Source organism: Pelophylax lessonae (assembly GCF_965119305.1).
Source record: "Pelophylax lessonae genome assembly, chromosome: 4".
Classification (NCBI taxonomy): domain Eukaryota; kingdom Metazoa; phylum Chordata; class Amphibia; order Anura; family Ranidae; genus Pelophylax; species Pelophylax lessonae.
This window is the reverse complement of record NC_138771.1, coordinates 372,906,449-372,929,860: the sequence shown is the minus strand read 5'-3', so window position 1 is coordinate 372,929,860 and position 23,412 is coordinate 372,906,449. Positions and strand designations below refer to the sequence as shown.

At 39.7% G+C, this 23,412-nt stretch overlaps 1 protein-coding gene and 1 pseudogene across 2 annotated transcripts in view; one reads left to right on the top strand and one right to left on the bottom strand.

Moving 5' to 3' along the window:
• LOC309552099 (teneurin-2-like) overlaps positions 1 to 23,412 on the bottom strand; it is a 1,659,581-nt gene that overhangs the window by 1,428,788 nt on the left and 207,381 nt on the right. The window lies entirely within an intron of this gene.
• LOC309552097 (small ribosomal subunit protein eS8-like) lies at positions 17,308 to 17,949 on the top strand (annotated as a pseudogene). Its single transcript has one exon. The product of its transcript is annotated as a small ribosomal subunit protein eS8-like (transcript).

The following is a 23,412-nucleotide window of genomic DNA, read 5'->3' as shown; positions in this document are numbered from 1 at the left end:
ACCATACACAGTTCGAATCCTGCTGAACTGGCCGATATTGGAACCGTTAATGGGCAGGCTGAATGTACTCAGTTGGATGATCAATCAACTTGGGCAAAACCAGCCTGCCGGATTCTCTTGAGATTATCGTGATCGGCTGCTAAAGCCACCAGTGATAATCACTGGTTTCTCATGGCTTCTCCTGTCTGCCTCTGCCTCCCCGCAAACAATTGCTAGACAGGAGGAATTCCCCTGACAGCACTGTCTGTGCTGATAGGGGAATAATGCAAATGTGTTTTCTGCAACCCATGGCTGAGGGAAAGAAATTCACATTGTGTATGGCCTCCCTTACTTAGCAAATTGAATATACACTTTTAAAAATTCATATTTACTTGGTAAAAAAGATAAGAAGCAAACAGCAAGAGCATGGCTGTCCAACACTCTATCACCTACTAAAGTTAAAAATAGAAAGCACAACATGTCCTCAAATGAAAATTGATGGACAAACCTAAAGACTCAGTATCTAAATTTAAGAAAAAATGGGACTCCTGGATCTCCTATTTTTTACTGGCAGAATTTGATCGAAAACTGATCGATCTTTGAGAGGGAATAGCTTTTGTGACCTAGATTGACATATGTCCTGGGGAACCCCAAAGCACTCAACCTCACACTTTCCCCCTTCCTCTCTTCCTTTTCCCTCCCTCATATCTATCTCCAATATGTGAAAAATGTTAATTCCTGATCAACTGATAGGAGGCATACTCTACTGTTCTATTCTATATTATGGGTTGGATTTACATACAGGCCTTCCCTTTATATATTGATTTGATTGACCCACTGACCGCATATGTTAGAATATGTCACTGCCTCTTGTATTAATCAGAAACATGATATCTGTACAGTATGTACCTGTACAACATCAGCTTATTAAATACTACTGAAAGAGCAAATAAGATTAGGCAGTAAGTACCCAATCAGGTGCGAAGGAGGTTATGAAAAAGTATTTTTCTTGCATGTAACTAAATTATTAAACTGAACACCACTTCATCGTTTTCATTTAGCTAAATTGATTATGCTTTCCAAAGTGAAATAGTGAAAAATCACTATTTCTTTAGTAAATCAATCATTTAGCATTATAAATATACTTTATACTGGCTGTGATCATAAGAATAGATATGATGACATATTGTACATTTATGTTCTGTTCATGCCTTACACACATTAACACACACACACATGCACATTATATTAATATACAGGCAAGAAGTACCTACACTCAATATCAGCCTTGACAAAGCTGGGCTTCCCCCTCCCGAAACATTAGCTGTTTATTGAACTTCTTGCCACATATGCCCCCTTACCAAAGTCCTGTGAGTGTCCACAATGTCAATTGTGAAACACACTATATTATATACAGCATTTAGCAATCTTTAAGTTAATTAGAGCTTACAGACTAAAAGGAGATTAAAAGATAGGTAATGAAGTGAAGATAGGTAGCTAGGTCAAACTTATAATGCCATAATTACAATAGAAAGCTTTCTATCTATGTCAAAATTGAAGTGCAACTCTTGGTCGAAAGGGCAAGAGTTTACAGCAAAAAGGCCCACATGATATGAACTGGGTAAATTGAAACATTCCAGTTTGATAATGGTCTAATGTAAAAGGACATATTCGATAAAAGAAATAAATAATCTCAAAAACAAAATGAGAGGGTACCTGTTGACATTAAAGCAGTAGTAAACTGTGTAAAACAAAAATTGCCCTCTTGCAGGTAATAGCATAACGTGCTAGTATGTAATGCATACTAGAACATTATCAAAGACTTACCTAAAAAACAGATACTTCCAGCGGTGCACTGTCACTGCTAATTCCATCTTCACCCGACCTTCCTTCCGGGTTCGCGGGCTCTGACAATTTGAATTGGCCGAGCCTCGAGGATGTCCCTCCACTCATGTGTATGGGAGTCAGTCGCAGCACAGCTCTCCCAATGCTCATTCATCTAGAGTTGTATTAAATATAAAGTGCCAGCACTTAGGATAAAAATGTATGATCAAAAAATATCAACTAAATGGCTGCTGCTGATAAAAGGGGGGAAGCTTTTAGAAATTAATAATAAAATTATTTATCAGCGCTGCTCCGTGTGTTGTTTATTAAAATTACCAATAGATATCTCAACCACACTAATTATGATCTGTGCTAATAAATAAAGTGATATTATAGTGCTGAATTATTTCCATAAATAGCAACTCTCATAAATCCATATCAAAAAATACATATCAGAAAAAATATATAAATGTGCTACACAAAATAAGTGTAATATTCAATAATAAAGTGTCCAGTGCTCAAGTGGTTAAATAAATTAAAGAAGAATATAAAAATTATAGGAAAAAAATTATAGGAAGAATATAAAAATTCATATGATATTCCAAGGTGCTGAGTGCCAGTCTCTGTGCAAAAACAAATCCTCAGAAAAAGTGCTCAGTGCTTGCTTTGCCAAGAAAAGACACCCAAAGTGCCGATGCTCTCAAAGTGCAATCAGGTGCTCCCCTCTCGGTCCCCTACTCACCAGACAATAGTAATATATGGGCCTTATAGGATAATCCTCACTAGTTGGGATCAAGGGAAGCCACCAAACATCGATATATATACACCGGAGCACTCTCCAACTAGCACCATCCAGGATCGATTATCCATGCACGGTTAACATGAAAAAAGAATAGCCTTCATCGTGCAATATATTTAAACTCTTTATTCAGACACTTAAAAGAATACACTTACAATGTTGCAGTCAGTAATCACCCTTTACATTTCCCCTTGCAGGACGCCAAACAATGGCCGTGCGTTCCACCCGCATAAACCGGGAACCGTAAACCGGAAATTGCGTAGTACGTAAGTCAGACGGCTTGACGCATTTCACTCCGCCAATCAGAGCATTTTCAAAAGGCTGATGAGAGTTAACAGCGTGGGATACCTCTTCAGAGGCCTCATTGCCAGGCCAAACATAAACCTTCCCAAACTAACGAATACCGTGAATAGTTCCCTCTGCTATGATTAAGCAACTTAGTGGGGTATCCCAACTTATATCATATTTTGTTATTCTGCAGGGTTTTAGATGAGTTGTTTACAGGCCAATATGGTATACTGTGAGAGGTCAGCGAAGAAAATTATTCCCGTATAAGGATTGAGCAGAGGAGAGACCTGCTGGGAATGCTGCATCAGTTGCTCTTTAACATGAAAAAAGTGGAGTAGCTTGTTTCAGCCAGCTTTTCTGTGGACTTGTGAAAGGAGTGTCTGCAGCCTTGCTGTGCTCTCCAGCATTAGACCTTGTCCCAGTGCCATACAGTTTTGCTGGTCTCTGCGTGGAGATCTGTTGTGTGAAAAAGCTATCAACATGCGAGAGCCCAGTCCATTTTGACTGAGGTGAGTGACAGAGGACAAGAAGAAGTCAACTTGAAAGAACCATCCCTGTCAGGAAGAGCCTGCCAGCAGACAAGATGGCTCCACTGGGTGGATTCCTATGCATCATAGCAGGCTAGTTTTTTTGGCCTTTCACATGCATGAACAGGAAATGTACACATGCTCATGTATGTATGCTCGCACATCTGTGTGCACACACCCGTGCGCATCTGTGTGCTCATGTGCACTGCTAACGGATGATGGCGCCAAATGGGCTATTTAATTGTAGCCAGTACTCTTGTTTAGTGCTGTCTTGTCTACAGTGTTCCCTGTGTCCTAAGACCCTGTGAATCTGCATCCGATTCCGGTTACCAATCCAGGTTGTCCTGATTACACTTTGAACTCTCCTGCACTGACCTTGAGTTGTCTCCTGACTTCTGATTCTGTCTAGCCACATACCTGCTGTTCCACTAATCTATTAACCACCCTGGCCTGCACCGTGACTATGCTCCTGCCTACACATCTGTACTTGATCTGTCTTCCAGTGTATGACCTGGCTTGCCTGACTTTGCTACCATTCCTTTTTCTGCTGGTACCTGCCTATAATTCATCAGTGCCTGATTACCTCTTATCTGCTGTCAGCTTGTGCCTCACCTGTCTGCTGTCGCCAGTACAAGCCTGGTTCTGTCTGCTATTCATCAGCTGCTACCGAGCTCACCAGATTCACTGAGGGCCACTGACAACTTCCTTTGCTTGGCCTGGATACCTGCCCTGCTGCTAGCAAGAACTACACGCTCTTGTGCCACTCTGCACTCCTGCATCTTCTGTTCACTCAGGGGCCCTAAGTTAGAGGTGTAAGAGAAGCCTCCCTCATCATACTAGGCTCTTCTCTCAGTTACGAGACAGTCCCACACCTTCCTCTTCCCCATCTCCATGTTCGAGTGTAAGTATTCTGCTTCACAGGCTTCTGATGTGGGTAATCCACTGTCCCACATCGCTCCTGGAGGCTAACTCTGGATGGAAGCTACAGGTGCTCATTTGGCATGTCCCCCTGGTTTCTGTTTATTATACTTTTAATCTCTCCATATACATTTTTACTTGCATTTTTTTTGTTTATATCAGAGGAAAATGTAAATATGACATGTTTATCTTTACAAGTACGTCTGACCTGATATCAATGTCACCATCACAACGATCTACTGGTTATCCTTTCATTCATCTGATCTGATTCTAGATTTGGACCGTTGGCCCACAATACAAAATGTATATATTAAAAAAATATTAATCATCTATTAGCATATGTCATATGACAACTATAGTGTCAGCACAATGCCCCAAGTTGTAATCTTCTACATTCAGGTCTCTGTTACCTAAAAGTGTCTAATGCCAAATTTACAAATATATTGCAATAGATCATGCAAGGTGCATGCATTTAGAAAGCTAGTTACATCTGGAATAGGATTTTACTCTTAACTGTGACCACCACATTGCACTGGATCTGGAGGTAAATAAAACAGCTACATACAAACATGAGCACAAATGTCTTTGTTCTGTGAAGTTACAGAAAAAGCTAGAAATAAAAGAGAATATAGTATCATGGTCTTTTCAAGCTGCCTCCATCAAGGAGAATTACCTTCATGTTGCACATGTGGAGTGCTAACAGGCAAAAACACATTTGGGTATTTTATCTTGCACTTCAGCAAGTGAAGTGACTGACAATAGCGGGAGGACTATAGCAATAGATGCTTGTTTGTATGGAATTGTTACATGCTTTTTCATGTATATCTTTACTTTCCAGTCCTACATTTAATGAAATATTAACCAGCTGAGATAGAAAAGCTATAAATGATAAAATAAACACTATCAATAATACAGTAGACATTTCTTTTTCACCTCTAAAATGATTCAGTTAACAAACTGATTCGACAGATCCCCAATGAAATGTTTGCCATTCATTTTCCAGCTTTTCCATTGCATATCTTACATAAGCATGAAAAAAAAAACATACCACCACACATGCAAGTTAGATACACATTAACTGAGTAGTAGATTCTAAACTAAAATACATGCCGCTCAGATGCATTGGAAAAGGAACATACAAATGATATACATAAAGGCTAATAATGATAAAATAATTGGGTTAAGGAGACAATGGGGGAATCAATAAAACTGGTTAGAGTGGGGCAAGCAGCTGTTTCAGGTCTATCTGTACCCCCCGTTCTGTTTTCTATTTCTCTGGGTTCCATGGGATGCCAAGGGATTGTCGCAGTTTGCAGAATATAGAACTGATGCAGATCTTCACCAAATTGGACCCTGCATACAGGATGTGAAATCTCTGAATGTTACCTGGCAGACAGCTCACATGCCTTTCTCTGAAGTGAACACACTACATGGGCAGAGCCTGTCTTCAATGTCCGGTTGGTAACCCTAGCAAATGCAGGGCGAACAGCCTTCCTACTATCTCTTGCTTTTAGATAAGTGGGGCTGGGGATAAGCAGGGAGAGCTGGAGACATGGCATAGAAAACAGAAGATCCCTTCTAATTAGCAAAGGTGCTTGCACTGCCCTTTGTTATTTCCCACAAGTGTTTCCCTCTTCCTACTCTCTTAGAAACCTTGTTGCAGTGTGGCTCCCCAAACTTCCTGGGAGCAGGTGAAAGCTGGCAAGGAGGAGAATTAAACATGAGTGTTCACTATAGTGCACTTGTCTAATTGCTATAGATATTCCTGCTGTATTTGGAGTGGGACTAATTCCCTCATATGGTTATTGCTCAGTGTGGCTATTTCAATGGAGCAAGCTGACCTAAAGAAAATAAGCAAATTAGATTACAAGTGCAGTGCTCTACCAATTTGTGTACATTAGGTGCTGCTGTTAATTATATTGCATACATTGTCTAACTGTGTAATTTTTTCTGTGGTAGTTTACTGTATGTTCTGTTCTTATGTATTACAATATATAGATATATTTTATTTTTCTATACAATTATATTTACCTTTCATCCAACCTGTGTCTCTGTTATCATATATATGGAATGAATGAGAGACACACATGTGACTTAAAGCGGAGTTCCGGCCACGAAAAAAATTTCAATAAAAATACCCCCCGGGACAGTCAGGGCTAGTACATTCCACAATGGATAGCCTCTGTACTGTCCCGGGTCGCACTTACCTGAAAGAAGAAATACTTACCTTTAAAATTTCTTCTCCAGCGTTGCCATCTCGGATGTGGGCAGCTGAAGAGGATGAAGAGGATGTTGCCATCCTCTTCTGTGCCCTCTTCCATGTCCTCTTCTCCCAGAATGTGCCTGCACCGGCGCCGCACCGGATTCCTGGGAGCGATGATGTTCAGCTCCCAGGAATCATTGCAAACCGGAAGTGACGGCGCGGGCCGCGGCCACCGAGGGAGGAAGTGGATGAAAGGTGAGTATATTTTTCTACAATAAAAAGGTAAGTAAAAAAAAATAAAAAATCGTAACTATCCATTTCTTTTTCAGGGGACAAATAGGAAGCGGATGGCCACAAAATTGACTATGTCGATTTTGTGGCCGGAACTCCGCTTTAAAGTAGTGACTAAATGGGCAACTCAAAAATCTGCTGATAAACATGAATAGTCAACCCCTGGACCTGCAGCAGCCTTTAGTGGTCCTGCTCTGCACAAATGTCAGGCTGTTCCTTTTAGGCAAAGCTCTGTCACTTCCTGGTAGTGTAATAGCTTCTCCACTCCTTCACTGCCTTCTTACAATCCTATTGGCCCATCATTATAATAGGCTGGCTTGTAGGCAAATAGGAGTGTGTGAAAAGCAGAAGGGGATAGGCAAACATTGACAATATCAGGAACTGTTGAAGCTTTCCCTGATCAGAAGAGCTGCAGATATTGTGCATTGGGTTTCCTGATTTACCCATCAGTCATCAGTTTCTTTTTTTTTTTTGTTAAAGTGGCAGAGACACTTTTAAAAGAGTGATAAAAATATATATTTTCCTTGATACTAAGGATCCCCTTCTAAGCGGAAGGCACTGTCAAGTTATAGTCCAAATATCTTAGTTTACAAAACATGTTGACTAATATAAGTCAACATTATTAGCCCCATATTGTGTTTAGGTAGGGTCATCTCACCTATTCACCAAGTACAGGACAAATCAACAACTTTAAAACAAAACCTGTGATCATTCTATTAAGTCAATATTAGATTGTATAGAGCCTTTATACTACTTTATCATGCATGTATCAATGTATTGGTAAACTAGAAAATAACAAGGAAAGAAAAACTGATATAGGTACATCATCTTGCCTTTCTCTTTAACCAGACTGGGGGCAGAGGAACATGTCCTTCAGTAGGATCTCTACAATAATGTGTCTTATAGAAATGTGACCAAGGCTCGGAAAGATCAAGATATGGGTCTCTGCAAAATTGCAGGAAGAGAAGAAAGGCTTAACCTTAGACTTTACCCAAAGTAAAATGTTATATTAGCAGGGGATTATTAATCAAACAGTCATTGTGTTAAAAAAAAGTGAAACACATTAAGCCTCCGTTCACATTAGGTCGCTCCAACTTCGGGGGTGACCTGTGAAGTCGCATGCAGCGCGACTTTGGCGTGACTTGCACAGACTTCACATAATGGAAGTCAATGCAAGTCGCCTCCAGGTCGCCCCAAAGTAGTACAGGACCCTTTTTCTAAGTCGGAGCGACTTGTGTCGCTCCTATTAGAACGGCTCCTGTACTACACAATGGGAGGCTGACAAGTCGCGGTCCAAGTCATACCAGTTTGAATGCGGTCTCAGCAGGCCGTTGTTAGGTTCTAATTTGCAATATAGTTATATAGTTACATATTTAGTTAGGTTTAAAAGAGACACAAGTCCATCTGGCTCAACCAATAAAAAATAGTGTTAGCTACACTCTATTGCTCTATATATTGGATAACCTTTAATGCCCAACTCAAGGTAACTGCTCGTTTAGGTCTTCTAGGGGGCATACAAAAATTATTTTACTTATCTTATCCTTCGTGCTGGTAGACTGGTCCTCTTCTCCCCCATGCTCCAGTTGTCTAAGATTCTGATGTCACTGAGACTGATAAAGGGTTGATAACCTTACACTAGACAAGTTGATGCTGAGGGACACTGCAGCACCAGCGTATGGGGAGGGGGATGGCATCTGCCAGGGGAAGGGAGGATCAGGTAAGTAAAATGCTTTTACTCTCCCCTAGACCTCAACATGCCAGCACAGCCCCACTGCAAGGAATTTTTTTCATTTTTTGGGGGGCTTTAAATGTTGCTTAATGCCCTTTCATTTAATCTAAAGGTTTTACAGTGATTTCTATAACAGTGGCCAGATGAAATTACACCTTGCTGAGATAACTGAATGTATAAGACAGTATGGAAATTTGAATTAATTAAAACGCTGTTTATCTTAGTGTAAAGATTCTGCATTTGGCTTTCATGAATGTCTGTTATCATATACAGAGTTAAACATATAAAGAAACAAATGCACAGCATTTTATGTCACCGCTGCAGAGAAGAACATATTGTAGCTCTGCTTCCGACCCAGTAACTTCGCCAGTCAGAATACTGCTAGAGTTCTTTCACACATCAGAGAAAAAACACATATCCCAGTCGTGGGCTTTGCAAACATTTCTAGGCAGACACCACTGTACTGCATACACTAGGGAAAATACAATGTCACATTTCTGCACTGTTGTGTCAAACACACATATTCCTTTATCTAGGCCAAACTAGATATTGTATAACACATTTTTTGTTTTGCTTTTTCTTCCTAATCAATAAATGTATTAAAAATGGCATGATCTTATTTATATTTTAGCAAAGCAAACATGTAACGTGTTAAAACTGGTTGGAGGATTTTGGTTTTTGGGTGTTTTTGGACACAAATACACTAGTACAATATATTTTCCACTGTAAAAGTAATAATTACACCTTGCCTAGCCAAAGCTGAAAAATCATTATTCCCCCAAAGTTTTCAACCAGTTAGTAGTCTAACCTTTCTATAGATGATTTCATTTTAATACCACCTTTAGTGTTCTGTGTTTTTTTTTTTTTTTGCTTTCTTTTCTGAGGATTATCACATTGGTTTATATTTCTCCAGCTTTTTTTTACATAACTCAGGCTTTGTCTTCTGTTTGTTTGAGCTATGTTGGATTGCAGATTTTGCAAATGATCTTAAAGTGGAGTTCCACTTAAAAGTGGAACTCTGCTGATCTGCTTTCTCCCCCCCCCCTCTGGTGCCCCATTTGGCACCTTTCAGGGAGGAGGGGGTAATGGGAACCTGTTTTTGACAGGTACCCTTCCCCATTTCCTGGGAGACAGAGCTGCGGCACTGTCCCTCGGAAGTTCAGCCTCCTCCTTTTCCTCCTCCGCTGTGCCAATTACAAAGCACAGCGCGCTTTGCGCATGCCCAGTAGGGAACCAGCAGTGAAACCGAAAGACTTCCCTGCCTGGTTCCCTTATCCTATCCCGGCGTCAGCACCTGAGAGCCGATACGTAAATCGGCTTTGGGTGTCGACATCGCAGGCTCCCTGGACAGGTAATTTCTACTATTTAAAAGTCAGCAGCTACAGTATTTGTAGCTGCTGACTTTTATTTTTTTTTAGGGGGGGGCAGAACTCCGCTTTAAATTGATCATGCAGTAGTACTAACTGTAGTAACTGCTAGCAGGAGGACTAACTGAAGATCAATTAGAATAAAGGGATTCAGCATGAACAAAAACTTGCACTATTGATGCCTTTCCACATTTACGAGCTGTGTGTGACATATTAAAAATTGCACAACGGAACATATAGCATTAAGGAACATATTATAGATCACTAAAGTGAAAAAAAGAATCATGAGATTTACCTAAAGTGAAACTAAACCCTCTCAATCAACATTGCCTATTTTTTAAAGCAGCATTAAACCCAAAATCAAACATTTATTATATTGCAGGTTACTAATTCTGAGATGTCATGGCTGCATTAGTTTCCTATTTTTAGGTTTTCTTCTACTTTTATCTGGTGACCCAGCCAACACAGAATAGAAAAGCTCTCTTGCAAATGCAGGGATGAGACAGACCATTTGCCTCTGACAGAGGTGCCTAAAATGGTCAGCTTTTATTTATTAACGTAAAATCTTTACCCTAAAAGGACAAAAACTGTTTTCTATAACTGATAAAGTGTTAGAGATGGGTCAAACATCCCCCTGTTCGGTTCGCAGCAGGACAGGGGAAAAGTTCTAACCCAAAAGGTGAACCCCATTGAAGTCTATAAGAAACAAACAAGAAGAATCATAAGTGCCAATTTTAAAGGCTATATGCAAGTAATTGGCCATAAAAGGGGTATGGGGTTCAGGTACTGCCCTGGGGGATATGTTTAAATGCAAAAATGATTTTTTTAAAACAATCGTTCTTTCAGGAGCAGTGATTTTAATAATGCCTAAAGTGCAACAATAGAAATGAAACATTCGTTTAGATATAGTGCCTGGGTGATCCCCTTAGTCTGCTTGTAAAGTGGTGCATCTGTACAATGTATATAACATGCTGAAGCAAAAATGACATTTCTAAAGAAAAAAAAATGAGTCAAATCACATTTAAATTGACTCGTGGTTGCAGTTGCAGGCATCCGACTATTAAAAAATGTAAGAAAAAAACAGCATGGAGTCTCTCCCCATTCAAGCCTGGTATGCTTTTTAAGGGGAACCCCACACCAAATTTAAAACAAATGTGTAGCCCCCCCCACAATCTTTACCAGACCCTTATCTGGGCATGCAGTGCATGAGCGAGTGCCCCCCTCCTGAACCATACCAGGCCACATGCCCTCAACATGGGGGGTGGGGTGCTTTGGGGCATGTTTAACAAGAGGGCCCCCAGATCATGCCCCCCCATGTGAATGGGTATGGGGTACCTAGTACCCCTACCTATTCACCAAAAGCGTTTACAAAAAAAAATAAAAACAGGAGAAGAGTTTTTGACAAATCCTTTATTAAAAACTAAAAAAACTGTGTCCCCCAATGCAAGTCCATGTTTCCATGTTTTTTTTTTTTAACCAGCACTTGAGCAGGGAAGCCCATTGACAGCTGATGCTTCATCAGTTTCTAAGGACACAGTGGCTGGCTTCCTGGCCCCGCTCTTTAACAACCAGCTTACACTGCACTCTGATTGGGCAAAGACTTGCCCAATCAGGGCACAAAATGCACTGTGCAGTGTGCACTGCATTGCAGGGTGTTTGGCGGGGCTAACACACTGCAAATTCAGGTGTTTGGTGAACTGTCAAACAGGCAAATGTTGGGTTGAACTCATGCTCGGGCCGAACCTTTCTCCAAACACTACTTCTAACACTCTCTTTACCCTCAGACTGGCAATTCTGTTTATCCAAAGGTGCCCCTGTGCTCATTCAATCAGAGTGGGGACACTCTAATCCAGGAGATTTGTTACTGATAAGATCATCAGGTGAAAGCTGAGGGAAAACTGAAGAAAAAAAAAGAAAACTGATGCAGCCCCCACATCTAATGATCGGCAAGTTGCAATACATTACATTGCTGTTTTCGAGTTTAATACTGCTTTAAGTCTTATCCTGCTAGAAATATAAAATAATAGGTAGAAATATATAATATTAGTTCCTTGTTTTGACCTTTTTTTTTTCCTTTACATTTCTTTAGTTCCTTTCCTGTTTCTGGATGCCATACATCCCAGGAGTCTCGAGGAGGGGAGGAGGGGCTTTCTTATATAGTTACAGTTAGTCAGGTTGAAAATAGTCCATCTAGCTCAACAAATAAAAAAAATAAAAGAAAACACAACCATAGAATCCCATATACACAATCCAATACCCACAGTTAATCCAGAGGAAGGCAAAAAACCTTACTTAGATAAGCACACCTTCCTGCCTGCAGCCCCGAGCTTATCTGCCCTTACTTCAACTCTAGAAATGCTAGGGGGGGTGTTTTTCAAGTTATTTCTGAACAAAATAAAACATAGGGACATGGATGGATGAGTGAATTTGCTTTAAATAAATAAAAATGAATTACTGTTAATATCGTCTTTGGTTTGTGGTGCTCAAATGCAGTTTAGATCCACTTTAAAGCAGACCTTCCCTTTCAAGTAAATGTCCTTCCTCTTTTTATGTCACAATATGTGGATATAAATGTTTTAATTAATATATTAATATATATTAATTAATATATTAGTAATTAATAAATAAATTAATATATAATAATAATATATATTATATATAATATATAATATATAATATATATTATATATTATATATTTATTTATTTATTTATTTATTTATTTATTACTGGTACTTATATAGCACCATCAATATGCACAGCCTTTTACATATACTGTATATTGTACATTCACTTCAGTCCCTGCCCTCAAGATGCTTACAATTTAAGGTAGGTTAAAGTCATATTCATACATACACATATTAGGGCCAATTTTGACATGAGCAAATTAGCTTACCAGCATGTCTTTGAAGTGTGGGAGGAAACTGGAAGGAAACCCACAAAGGCACAGGGAGAACATGCAAACTCCAGGCAGATAGTGGAATGAAAGTCGCTCGGCTTTCCAAATGATCCAGCAATATTGTCATGCTTATTATGCATTTGTAATTAGTTTAATGTCCATAGTAAGGAAATATATTTACTTTAAAGGAAACGTGAGATAATAGCAATATAGGAGGTTCTATATTCATTTAAACCTGCATTTCTGGGGCTGTCATCCTAACCCTGGATTTACTTTAATACATGTATTTATGGTGTTTATAATTCTGTTACATAAAGAAAGGTTTATTTAGATTTTCTGATCCTTTTGATTGTCTTTTAATTGTTTCCTAAGATATTGATGCATAGTAATTTTCTGAATGTAGGAAGACTAAATTTCTTGAAAGAAATAAAGACAGCACATGAATATTGATTCTTTTTTTTTTGTCAAGAAAATAAACTTTTATTGAGCACATAAATGATCCAAGGTGCAAACAGTAACAGAAGAAGGTACAAAACGCAATTGGCATACAGAATATACAGAAGGGTTCAGAACTTCGATCAACGCATAAAAGCTCAGGTACCAAAAAATGCAAAAATAGTAGAGTGAGCACATTGCAAACATCTTAGCTCAATCACATCATAACTGTTGAGACAACTTTGACACATACAGGAAAGTAAGCACAATGTGTAGGGTCAGGAGTAGTAAACTAACAAACCAAGGAACTAATGGTGGGAAAGGGAAAGGGGAAAGAGCACCACTGAAGAGCAACATAGATCAGAACATAGCACCAGCATTAGAAATACCCTGCTTATCCCATCAAGAGTCTGTCCATCACCAGCTGGGGCGGGGCCCGGGTCGGATCATCCAACCATGGTTGCCACAAGGCGGAAAACTTCTTATGCGCCCTACGATGTAGGTAGGTAACTTTTTCTCTAATCAACAGTTTGTTAACCTGGTCAATCCACTGCGCCGTCGTTGGGACCCTGGAGGAAATCCAATATCTCGCAATTAGCTTGCGCGCCACATAGAGCAGTCTAAGTACCGCCGTATGGGCATGCGGGGTTAATGTTTCATCCTCCAGTGCCCCAAGTAGACACACAATCGGATCTCTAGGCAATGTAAAATGATAGACTCCGGATATGGAGTCAATGACCTCGCCCCAATATCTAAACAGTTTGGGACACCTCCAAAGCATATGGATCAGCGTTCCCTGGTCCCTGTTACATTTGGGACAGGTGTCACTGTCCCTACGCCCCCATCTGAACAACTGAACCGGAGTGCGATATGCCCTGTGAAACAAAAATAAGTGAGACACCTTCTGCGACGCTGACACCGAGACCAGTGGGATCGAGGAGAGACACAGCTCCCATGTCTCACCATCAATAGGGCCCAGGTCCCTCTCCCACCCAGCTCGGGCCGGAAGAGAGGCCGGGTTCTGCATGGCAGCCAGCAAAGTGACGTAGACCCGAGAGATCATACCTCGTTTGTCAATAGACCTAAAAACATCTATCGTCAGTGAATGTTCCACCAATCGAAGGGGGACCGTCCGTGACTGGACATCTAAAGCATGCCGCAGCTGAAGGTATCTAAAGAACAACTGCCTAGGGACCTGAAACTCACTCTGGAGTTCCCGAAAAGACCTCAAAACCCCATCTCCGCGGTAAATCTGTGCAAAGAAAGCCAGTCCCCGGGACTCCCAGCACCCCACTCCCTCCAACCCAGACAACTCCCGATAATTGGAGTTCCTCCACAGTAAGGTACTATGAAAGAACCCCTGTATTCGCAGCATTTTCCGCACAGAGTGCCATAAAGTAAGGAGAAGCCTGACAGTCGGGAGCGAGACCTGCAAATGCGTGAAACCAGCGTCCAAATGCGCAAATGCAGTGTACGGGGAGCCAGGGGGAACCAGGAGAGCCCGGATGGGATCCGCAGGATCAGGCAAATCCCAACCTCCCAGATGCTGAACCTGAGAGGCAAGGAAGTACACCCTAGGATTAGGGACTGCCAGACCCCCACTGTCCTTACTCATCTGAAGTGTAGTCAGTCTAATACGGGCCACCCGTTTCCTCCAGATTAGATCGCGAAACAAGGATTCCACACGCAGGAACCAGCGTCTCGGGATCCAGAGAGGGGCGTTGTGGAGTACATAGAGGAGCTGAGGGGCCCAAATCATCTTTACCAGATTGACCCGTCCCGCCACCGACAGAGGGAGTTTACACCAAGCGGTACATTTAAGTCTAAATTTATGAAGCAGGGGCACTAGGTTAAGTTCCAAATAGAATATTGATTCTTGACTAGGTTTCAAGCCATCCCCAGTGCAAAATGTTTTGTTCAAGGCATTTGAAAAAATTGAAGGACCTAAAATACTTGATGTTTTAAATAATGTAACAACTGTAACATAAGCATAATGAAAATAAAAAGTAGAACTACCAGCAAATATTACCAGAATATCAAGAAATTAAATAGGTATACAGTATGTAGTTTTTTTAGTCCCCTTTACCTAAGACATCTATAATTAAAAATCTGTTCATTCCTTCATACCATTCCTACAATTATTGATAATAGTGAGCAGGAATGTTTACATGCATTGCTAGATTTCTATCGCTTATTTTAGGGTCTCTGGAATACGTTCCAACAATAAGGCATTTTACCTTGATCAGTAGCCCTGCACATGCTATTTATAAAACTCAATAACATATTTGCAGCCCACATACATGGGGATGATTAAGAAGGCAGCAGCACAAGCCTTGGAAAGCATTTACAAACTACAGATAATCACACCACTGCTTACATAAATCAACAATGCAGGCACATCTAGGGTTTCTTATTACCATAATGGCTGCATTAAATAAAGAGCAGAGAAATAATGCATTACTTTTTACTGGCCTTACTTAACATGAAAATAAAATTGGATGCTGGCTATTTTGACATTTTCTGTTTATTTGAAAACTATTCTGAATTGTTTAAAACACATTATCTAAACAAGCTGTTAGAAAAAAAAAAAATCATAGATTGATGGTTTTGTTTTTCTTCTTAATGTAGGTTTTAAGCTAAAGTTCCCACATAACAACAGTGTCCCCATTGGAGCTATTAGATGACCCATAGTTCACCACATGCTTTGCAGAAACTGAATTATGCTTCTTTCCTTTTAACTGTACTTTCCAATATCTCTCTTGTACTTCAGATATGTTCATAGCTGCACACTGAGGCAACCATGGCATCCCCATGTCTAGGACTTTAGTAAGCTCCCAGAGCCTGTTAGGAAATGCATTATGCTATGAACAGCTAACAAGCACATACAGCTATGTGCATTGCATTTCTGATAAATGGATCAAATAACAACCAAGTTTGTTAATGACTAAAGCTCAACTCCAAGGAAAATACAAATCCTTCTTTGCAGTTAGACTGCAAGGGTTAAATGCTTGTTTAGGTCTAGGGTATTGGAAAGGCAGGTTTACTTACCTAAATCTGTACTCCCACAGCAGCCCTCTGTTCCCCTACGCTCCAACAGTGGACTGCCCTTCTGTGTCACCACATCCAGTGCAGGGATATGGGATTTGACCTAATGAAGTCAGAGGACCTGTAACAAACAGAGAAAAAGGGAGAAGAGGCTGCAGGAACCATACTTACAGCCCTGAGAGAACCTTTGGGAGCAGAGGATTGGGTAAGCAAAAGTTTATTTCTCGCTCCCCTAGGCCTAAATGAGCATTTAATCCTTGCCATGCTGGGGCGGCCACAATTTAATAGAGAATTTTTGTTTTCCCTAGAGTTCAGCTTTAAAAACCTATCTTTCTAGCTCTGAATAGTGAGTGACAGACCAGAAGGTTTATTTTCCATCAAATTTAAACTGTACTGACCGGCACAAAGAGACTGAACTTGGCACCTAACCCTCCATATTCCTTTATTAGTAGGAAACATGTTGTCAATTAGAAGACCATGACACTGTTATAGGTTGAAATTTGGCATCGAACAGCATCAATTTTTCCCCACAACAGTTTTATATGTTTGGCTAGGATAAGGACTTTGACACATTTTTAATGCAGCAAATGAGCATTTAAATAAGCCCTCAATTGCCACTATAGATTTAGGCACTGTGAAGCAATTCATGCTTAAAGTTCACTTATTGAAATTCTTTGTCTAAATAAGCTAAACTCATCTGGCTCCCCCTCCCAGCAGGAACTTGAGCTGAGCTGAGATCCACTGTGGATGAATTTAGAGCTTTGTTTCTAAAACTGAGGATGAACTAATCCATTGCATCTGTAGGTACAGAGATCAGTGAGGGCTTGTTTTAAAGTTCACTTACTGTTTGTTAAGAATATGTTAATTCTTGAATATCCATAGCCTGGTCAAAGGTACCCTTTAAAGGCATAGCTAAACTCCTCTCAGCTATGGAACCTCCTCACAACAGCAATTACCATCTGCCTTACAAAATACAAACTTATCTTTCCAGCCAGCCCCTGAGACATGGGTATCTCAAGGGATAACTGGCACAAGCGCCACTGGAGGGAAATAGAAAGCCATATCACAAGAAGAGGAAATATGAGCTGGGCCTCCCCGCCACCAACACCAAGATCGGCCTGCGCCATATCCACACCATGAGAGTCTGGGGAGGGAATAAGAAGTACCGCACTCTGAGGTTGGATGCCAGAAACTTTCCTTGAGATCTGAGTGCTGAACCCGGAAGACCAGAATCATCGATGATGTATACAACGCATGGAACAATGAGCTGGTCAGAACAAAGACTCTGGTAAAGAACTGCATCGTCCTGATCGACAGCATCCCCTACAGACAGTGGTATGAGGCACACTACGCCACACCACTCGGGCACAAGAAGGGAGCCAAACTGACTCCTGAGGAAGAAGAAATCCTCAACAGGAAAAGATCCAAGAAAACCCAGAAAAAATATGACGAGCACAAAAAGACGGCAAAGATCAGCCCTCTGCTAAAGTTCCAACTGGGCAAAATGCTTGTGTGAATTGCCTCTAGGGCAGGTCAGTGTGGCCGAGCTGACAAATACATCCTGGAAAGCAAGGAGTTGGAGTTCTACCTGAGGGAGATTAAAGCCAAGAAGGGAAAATAAACTCCCCCCACCCCCGGCATTTAATAAACAGAACTTTAATAAAATACAAACTTGTTAGCATAATTGTGACTTCCTGGAGATACATAGATCAGGATAATGTGAAGTGGGAAGGAAGAAAACACTTAGCGACTATAAAATTATTTGTTATTACTACTATCCAATTTGTTTCTCTGGTCCCCAAATAAAGAGTCATTGACATACAGTATCTTTTTTACTAAATTATACATCTTGGCTTGGCTATTAAGGAAAGAATCAACCTCATTCAGGTAGAGCTCTCCTATAGTTTCCATCAGGGGACACATGTGTACTTTTGAATCTCCCCCAAAACAAAATCATAATTTTGCAATACTATTGCAGAACCCATCAATGTAATAAAACTGCCCCAAGTAACACAGTGATATAGCTAATCCTTCTGGCAGAACACAGCATTAACAAAATAAGAATCTGTATTTTGTACTGGGAACAGCTGCTCTGCTTGCGTATTTCTTTCTCTAGAAGAGTGCAAACTTTTCATGTAATAAGATTGTCTAATAAAGAAGTCTATCCATATGTTCTCCCCTGTTTTCTTTGAGAAACACCAACACTTACAAAACTATTGCTGTATTTCTTAATGTATCCTTTGATCCTCTATAATGTTTAGAATAAGGATGACAGGCACTTACTACTTTATACTTCTCTGAACTATTTTTTTCCATGCCAATTAAACTCTGAAAAAAGCTCATTGCTAGCTCACGATGCTCTCAGTTACAGAAGCACTTAGGATGCATTACTTTCCAGTACAGAATTCATAATTACATTTTTTTTTATTTCTCTTTAATTCAAAGAAACCCTTTTCTTAAGCACATAAACATTTTAAAGAGCATGCAAAAATATTTAAATAACGAAGACAGGCTTGTCATGAAAGAATGCTTCTGTAAGTTCAAGTACAGGCAATATCTCTATGGAACTCATTGAAATTAATTACAGGCATGTCATATTATTTAGAAAGCAAAAAATGGAGTAATTTCAACAAATTGCAGTTTATGTTACTTTGATATATCATAAGTTAACCATTTTTGTTGCAGTTCAAATTTATAGTATATATATATATATATATATATATATATATATACTATATATATATATATATATATATATATATATATATATATATATATATACTATATATATATATATATATATATATATATATATATATATATATATATATGTATACAGTATCTCACAAAAGTGAGTACACCCCTCACATTCTTGTAAATATTTTATTATCTTTTCATGTGACAGCTCTGAAGAAATGACACTTTGGGGGGACAGCAAATTTACACAGTTATACAAGCTGTACACTCACTACTTTACATTGTAGCAAAGTAACTTTGGGAAATAGATGTATGAGTGCTGCCAGCATTGCTACAGAGGTTGAAGGGGTGGGGGGTCAGCCTGTCAGTGCTCAGACCATTCCCCCGCACACTGCATCAAATTGGTCTGCATGGCTGTTGACCCAGCAGGAAGCCTCTTCTAAAGATTATGCACAAGAAAACCCACAAACAGTTTGCTGAAGACAAGCAGACTAAGGACATGGATTACTGGAACCATGTCCTGGGGTCTGATGAGACCAAGATCAACTTTTTTTGTTCAGATGGTGTCAAGCGTGTGTGGCAGCAACCAGGTGAGGAGTACAAAGACAAGTGTGTCTTGCCCACAGTCAAGCATGGTGGTGGGAGTATCATGGTCTGGGGCTGAATGAGTGCTGCTGGTGCTGGGGAGCTACAGTTCACTGAGGGAACCTTGAATGCCAACATGTACTGTGACATACTGAAGCAGAGCATGATCCTCTCCCTTTGAAGACTGGGCTGCAGGGCAGTATTCCAACATGATAATGACCCCAAACACACCTCCAAGACGATCACTGCTTTGCTAAAGAAGCTGAGGATAAATGTGATGGACTGGCCAAGCATGTCTCCAGACCTAAACCCTATTGAGCATCTATGAGGCATCCTCAAACAAAAGGTGGAGGAGCGCAAGGTTTCTAACATCCACCATCTCTGTGATGCCGTCATGGAGGAGTGGAAGAGGACTCCAGTGGCAACCTGTGAAACTCTAGTGAACTCCATGCCCAAGAGGGTTAAGGCATAGCTTGAAAATAATTGTGGCCACACAAAATATTGACTCTTTGGGCCCAATTTGAACATTTCCACTTAGTGGGTGTACTCACTTTTCTTGCCAGCGGTTTAGACATTAATGGCTGTGTGTTGAGTTACTGTACATTGTAGCAAAGTGTCATTTCTAAGTGTTGTCACATGAAAAGGTATAATAAAAGATTTAAAAAATGTGAGGGGTGTACTCACTTTTGTGAGATACTGTGTTTATATATATATATATATATATATATATATATTTATATATATATATATATATACACACATTCAAAGAGCTTTACTATGCAATCATGATTTAGGTATTTTTATATTCCTCAACTTTTATAGTTAGTTGAATTACAAACATGGGAATTTTTATATGGAATGGTGCTTAGAGGCTTCTAATAAAATAAGGGTGGGGTGGGGGGAAGGGAAATAGCTTCTCCAATACACTCAAATGCTTTTGGGACATTTATTTTGTGTTATCCTTTGATCACTTGATACATTATATCACACAATTTTCTCCAAAAATAAAATTTTAACCCCCAATGGATCTGTGGAAATAGAGCTCACAATCACATGCAGATTGGGGCAGAAAAAACTGAGTCTCAGTTATTGATGTGCACTTATCTTTATTACAAATCCAAAAAAGCAATATATATTTTACTTGTGATAATTTTAGGAGAATTAGAAAATTTGTTTTGCTAGCTGTTCTTACAATAATTTGAGAAATGTGCCCCTAATCAATCCTCTCCAAACTACCCGATCATACCTGTAATCATAAAATAGTTTCATAATGTTCCTAACATTTATCTAATATTCGTCATAATAATAGATCGTCAGCGGGGAAGCCGGCGCATTTGTCAGCCGCCTGACACCTGCGATCTCTCCCCGCTGAGGGAGAAGGACAGTCAGCCGATGTAAACACAGCCGTCCGTCTTTCCCTTGCAATGATCACAGAGATCATGTGATCCTGCTATATAGGATCGCATGTCTCTGTAATCATCTCACAAGCCCAACCCCCCCACAGTTAGAATCACTCCCCTAGGGTCACATTTAACCCCTTGATCACCAACAGTATAAACCCCTTCCCTGCCAATGGCATTATTACAGTAACAGTGCATATTTTTAGCACAGATTACTGTAGTAATATCACTGGTACCCCCAAAAGTGTCAAAAATGTCAGGTAGGAGTCCGATCTGTGTGCCGCAAAAATCGCAGATCGTTGCCATTACTAGTAAAAAAAAAAAACAATAAAAATTACATAAATCCTTTCCGTAGCAAGTAGACGCAATAACTTTTGGGCAAACCAATCAAAATACGCTTATTGCGTTTTTTTTTTACCAAAAATATGTAGCAGAAAACAAATTGGCCTAAAATGTTAAAACATTTTGATTTTTTATTTTTTTTTTTTTTGAGAATGTCATAGCAGAATGTGAAAAATATTATTTTTTTTTTTCAAAATTTTTGCTCTTTTTTTGTTTATAGCACAAAAAATAAAAATCGCACAGGTGATCAAACACCACCAAAAGAAAGCACTATTTGTGGGAAAAAAAGGACGTCAATTTTATTAGGGTACAGCATCGCACGACCACACAATTGTCCTTTTTATATATATATATATAAAAACACTGCACATTTTCCATACCAAAAAGGAACAAATAATTATTTGTTATGGTTTACATATCTGTTAAAGTAAACCTGCCATTTGCATTAAACTGCACAAACCATATTGTGGCTAGACATAAATTATTTGCTGTAATGAGTCCCAACCCTGGGCATTATTCTAATTCCAATGTGCAGAAACGTGAGATCTCTAATCGGATTATTCTATAAGTATTTGTGTGTGCTTATTATAAAATAGGATTTAATAAAAATGGCCCTAGGTTCTAATTCTCTCCAAGTCATAAATAACATATAACATGCAGATTCAGAGGCTCACTGGATGGGCAGAAGGACAACATTAACCACAAATAAGACACCTGCATGCACTTTGGATCAGTTCAATACTGGGATAGTGCCAGGTTCACTTTAAGATATTACAGGGCTGCTCATGGCCAAAGTCTGACATAGAAATCTGGATTCCTGCCCAAGTAGGCACAGAAAGTGTTTAATAATACACAAAGGTTGAAGAGACAGATACTTCAATACTGGGCATTGTATTCCAACCCACCTTCATAAAGTCAATACTATGGGCCTGATTCATAGTACGGCGAATTGGCGTTTCGGCGTGATTTTGCGAAGCGGCGATTATTTAAGTCTGAAATTGGCATTCAAAGAACGGCGGGCGGAAAATAGCGCCTAGTGTGAGATTCATTAAGATGCAATATGGTCAGAGCGCGACTTAAAACCACGCCAGCTAAAAGCTCGACTAAAGTTTAGCCAAATTTTCCCCTGTACCCCCAAAAATCCCAAATCACTGTGGAAGGTGTGGAAGTCAATTTGGAGATGACTTGCGTTTAAAAAATCTCAAAAACTGACTTAGAAAGAGAGATATCTGCGAAAGTGTGGAAAGGTTAAACAGCTCCTCCAGCCGCGAGCTGCGAACTCGCGAATGTGCGCATGCGCAACGTCAAATTGGCTCAAAAAATTTCGCCAGCGCGATTTTGGGTCAATTTTTTTTTGAATACCGCTTGCAAATCCGCTGTCTCGCCCATAGAAAATGGCAAAAACCGGCGGAATTGGAAAAACATGCACACTTCCAACAAGGGATCCTTTAGTAAACACCATCACATTCCATACACCTTTCCTGCTAACTCCGAAATCATAGCAGTCAAATCTACAGTGTTTATATAGAACCTCCACATTCTCTGAAAAAACCCACAAAATATTACATTGGGGAATTGGTCGTCAGATAGAAAAAAAATAGATGTAAAACATATTTCAAAGAAAGATTATTAGCATTTCACACATATCAAGGAAATGTCACAATTTTGACAATATTTTATGTGTTTCCAAAGAATGTTTTTAGAAATATATTGCAAATACTACCTTTTCTTCCATATGGGTATGGCCAAGTGTTACCATTTTACTACACATTTAACTGAAGGTATATATATATATATCCCTTATACTTGGCTAATTAGCAAAGTATGCCCAACAAACAAATAGAGCTTTAGCTCACAATATTGCTACATATTGACTTTATGGGGCATCTTTTGTATTTTGTTCATGTCTTTGGATTAAAAGTTTGCTGATACACATGCCTTTTTCAAACATGAACAAAATTAATGATGTCAACATTTGGAGGATTGGAGATATCCAAGTGTTGCCCATACAGAGGGCACCTTCCGGATTCGAACTTACAAACCTACAGCAGGAAGGCAGACTCCCTAATCATTGTGCTATTTCTCA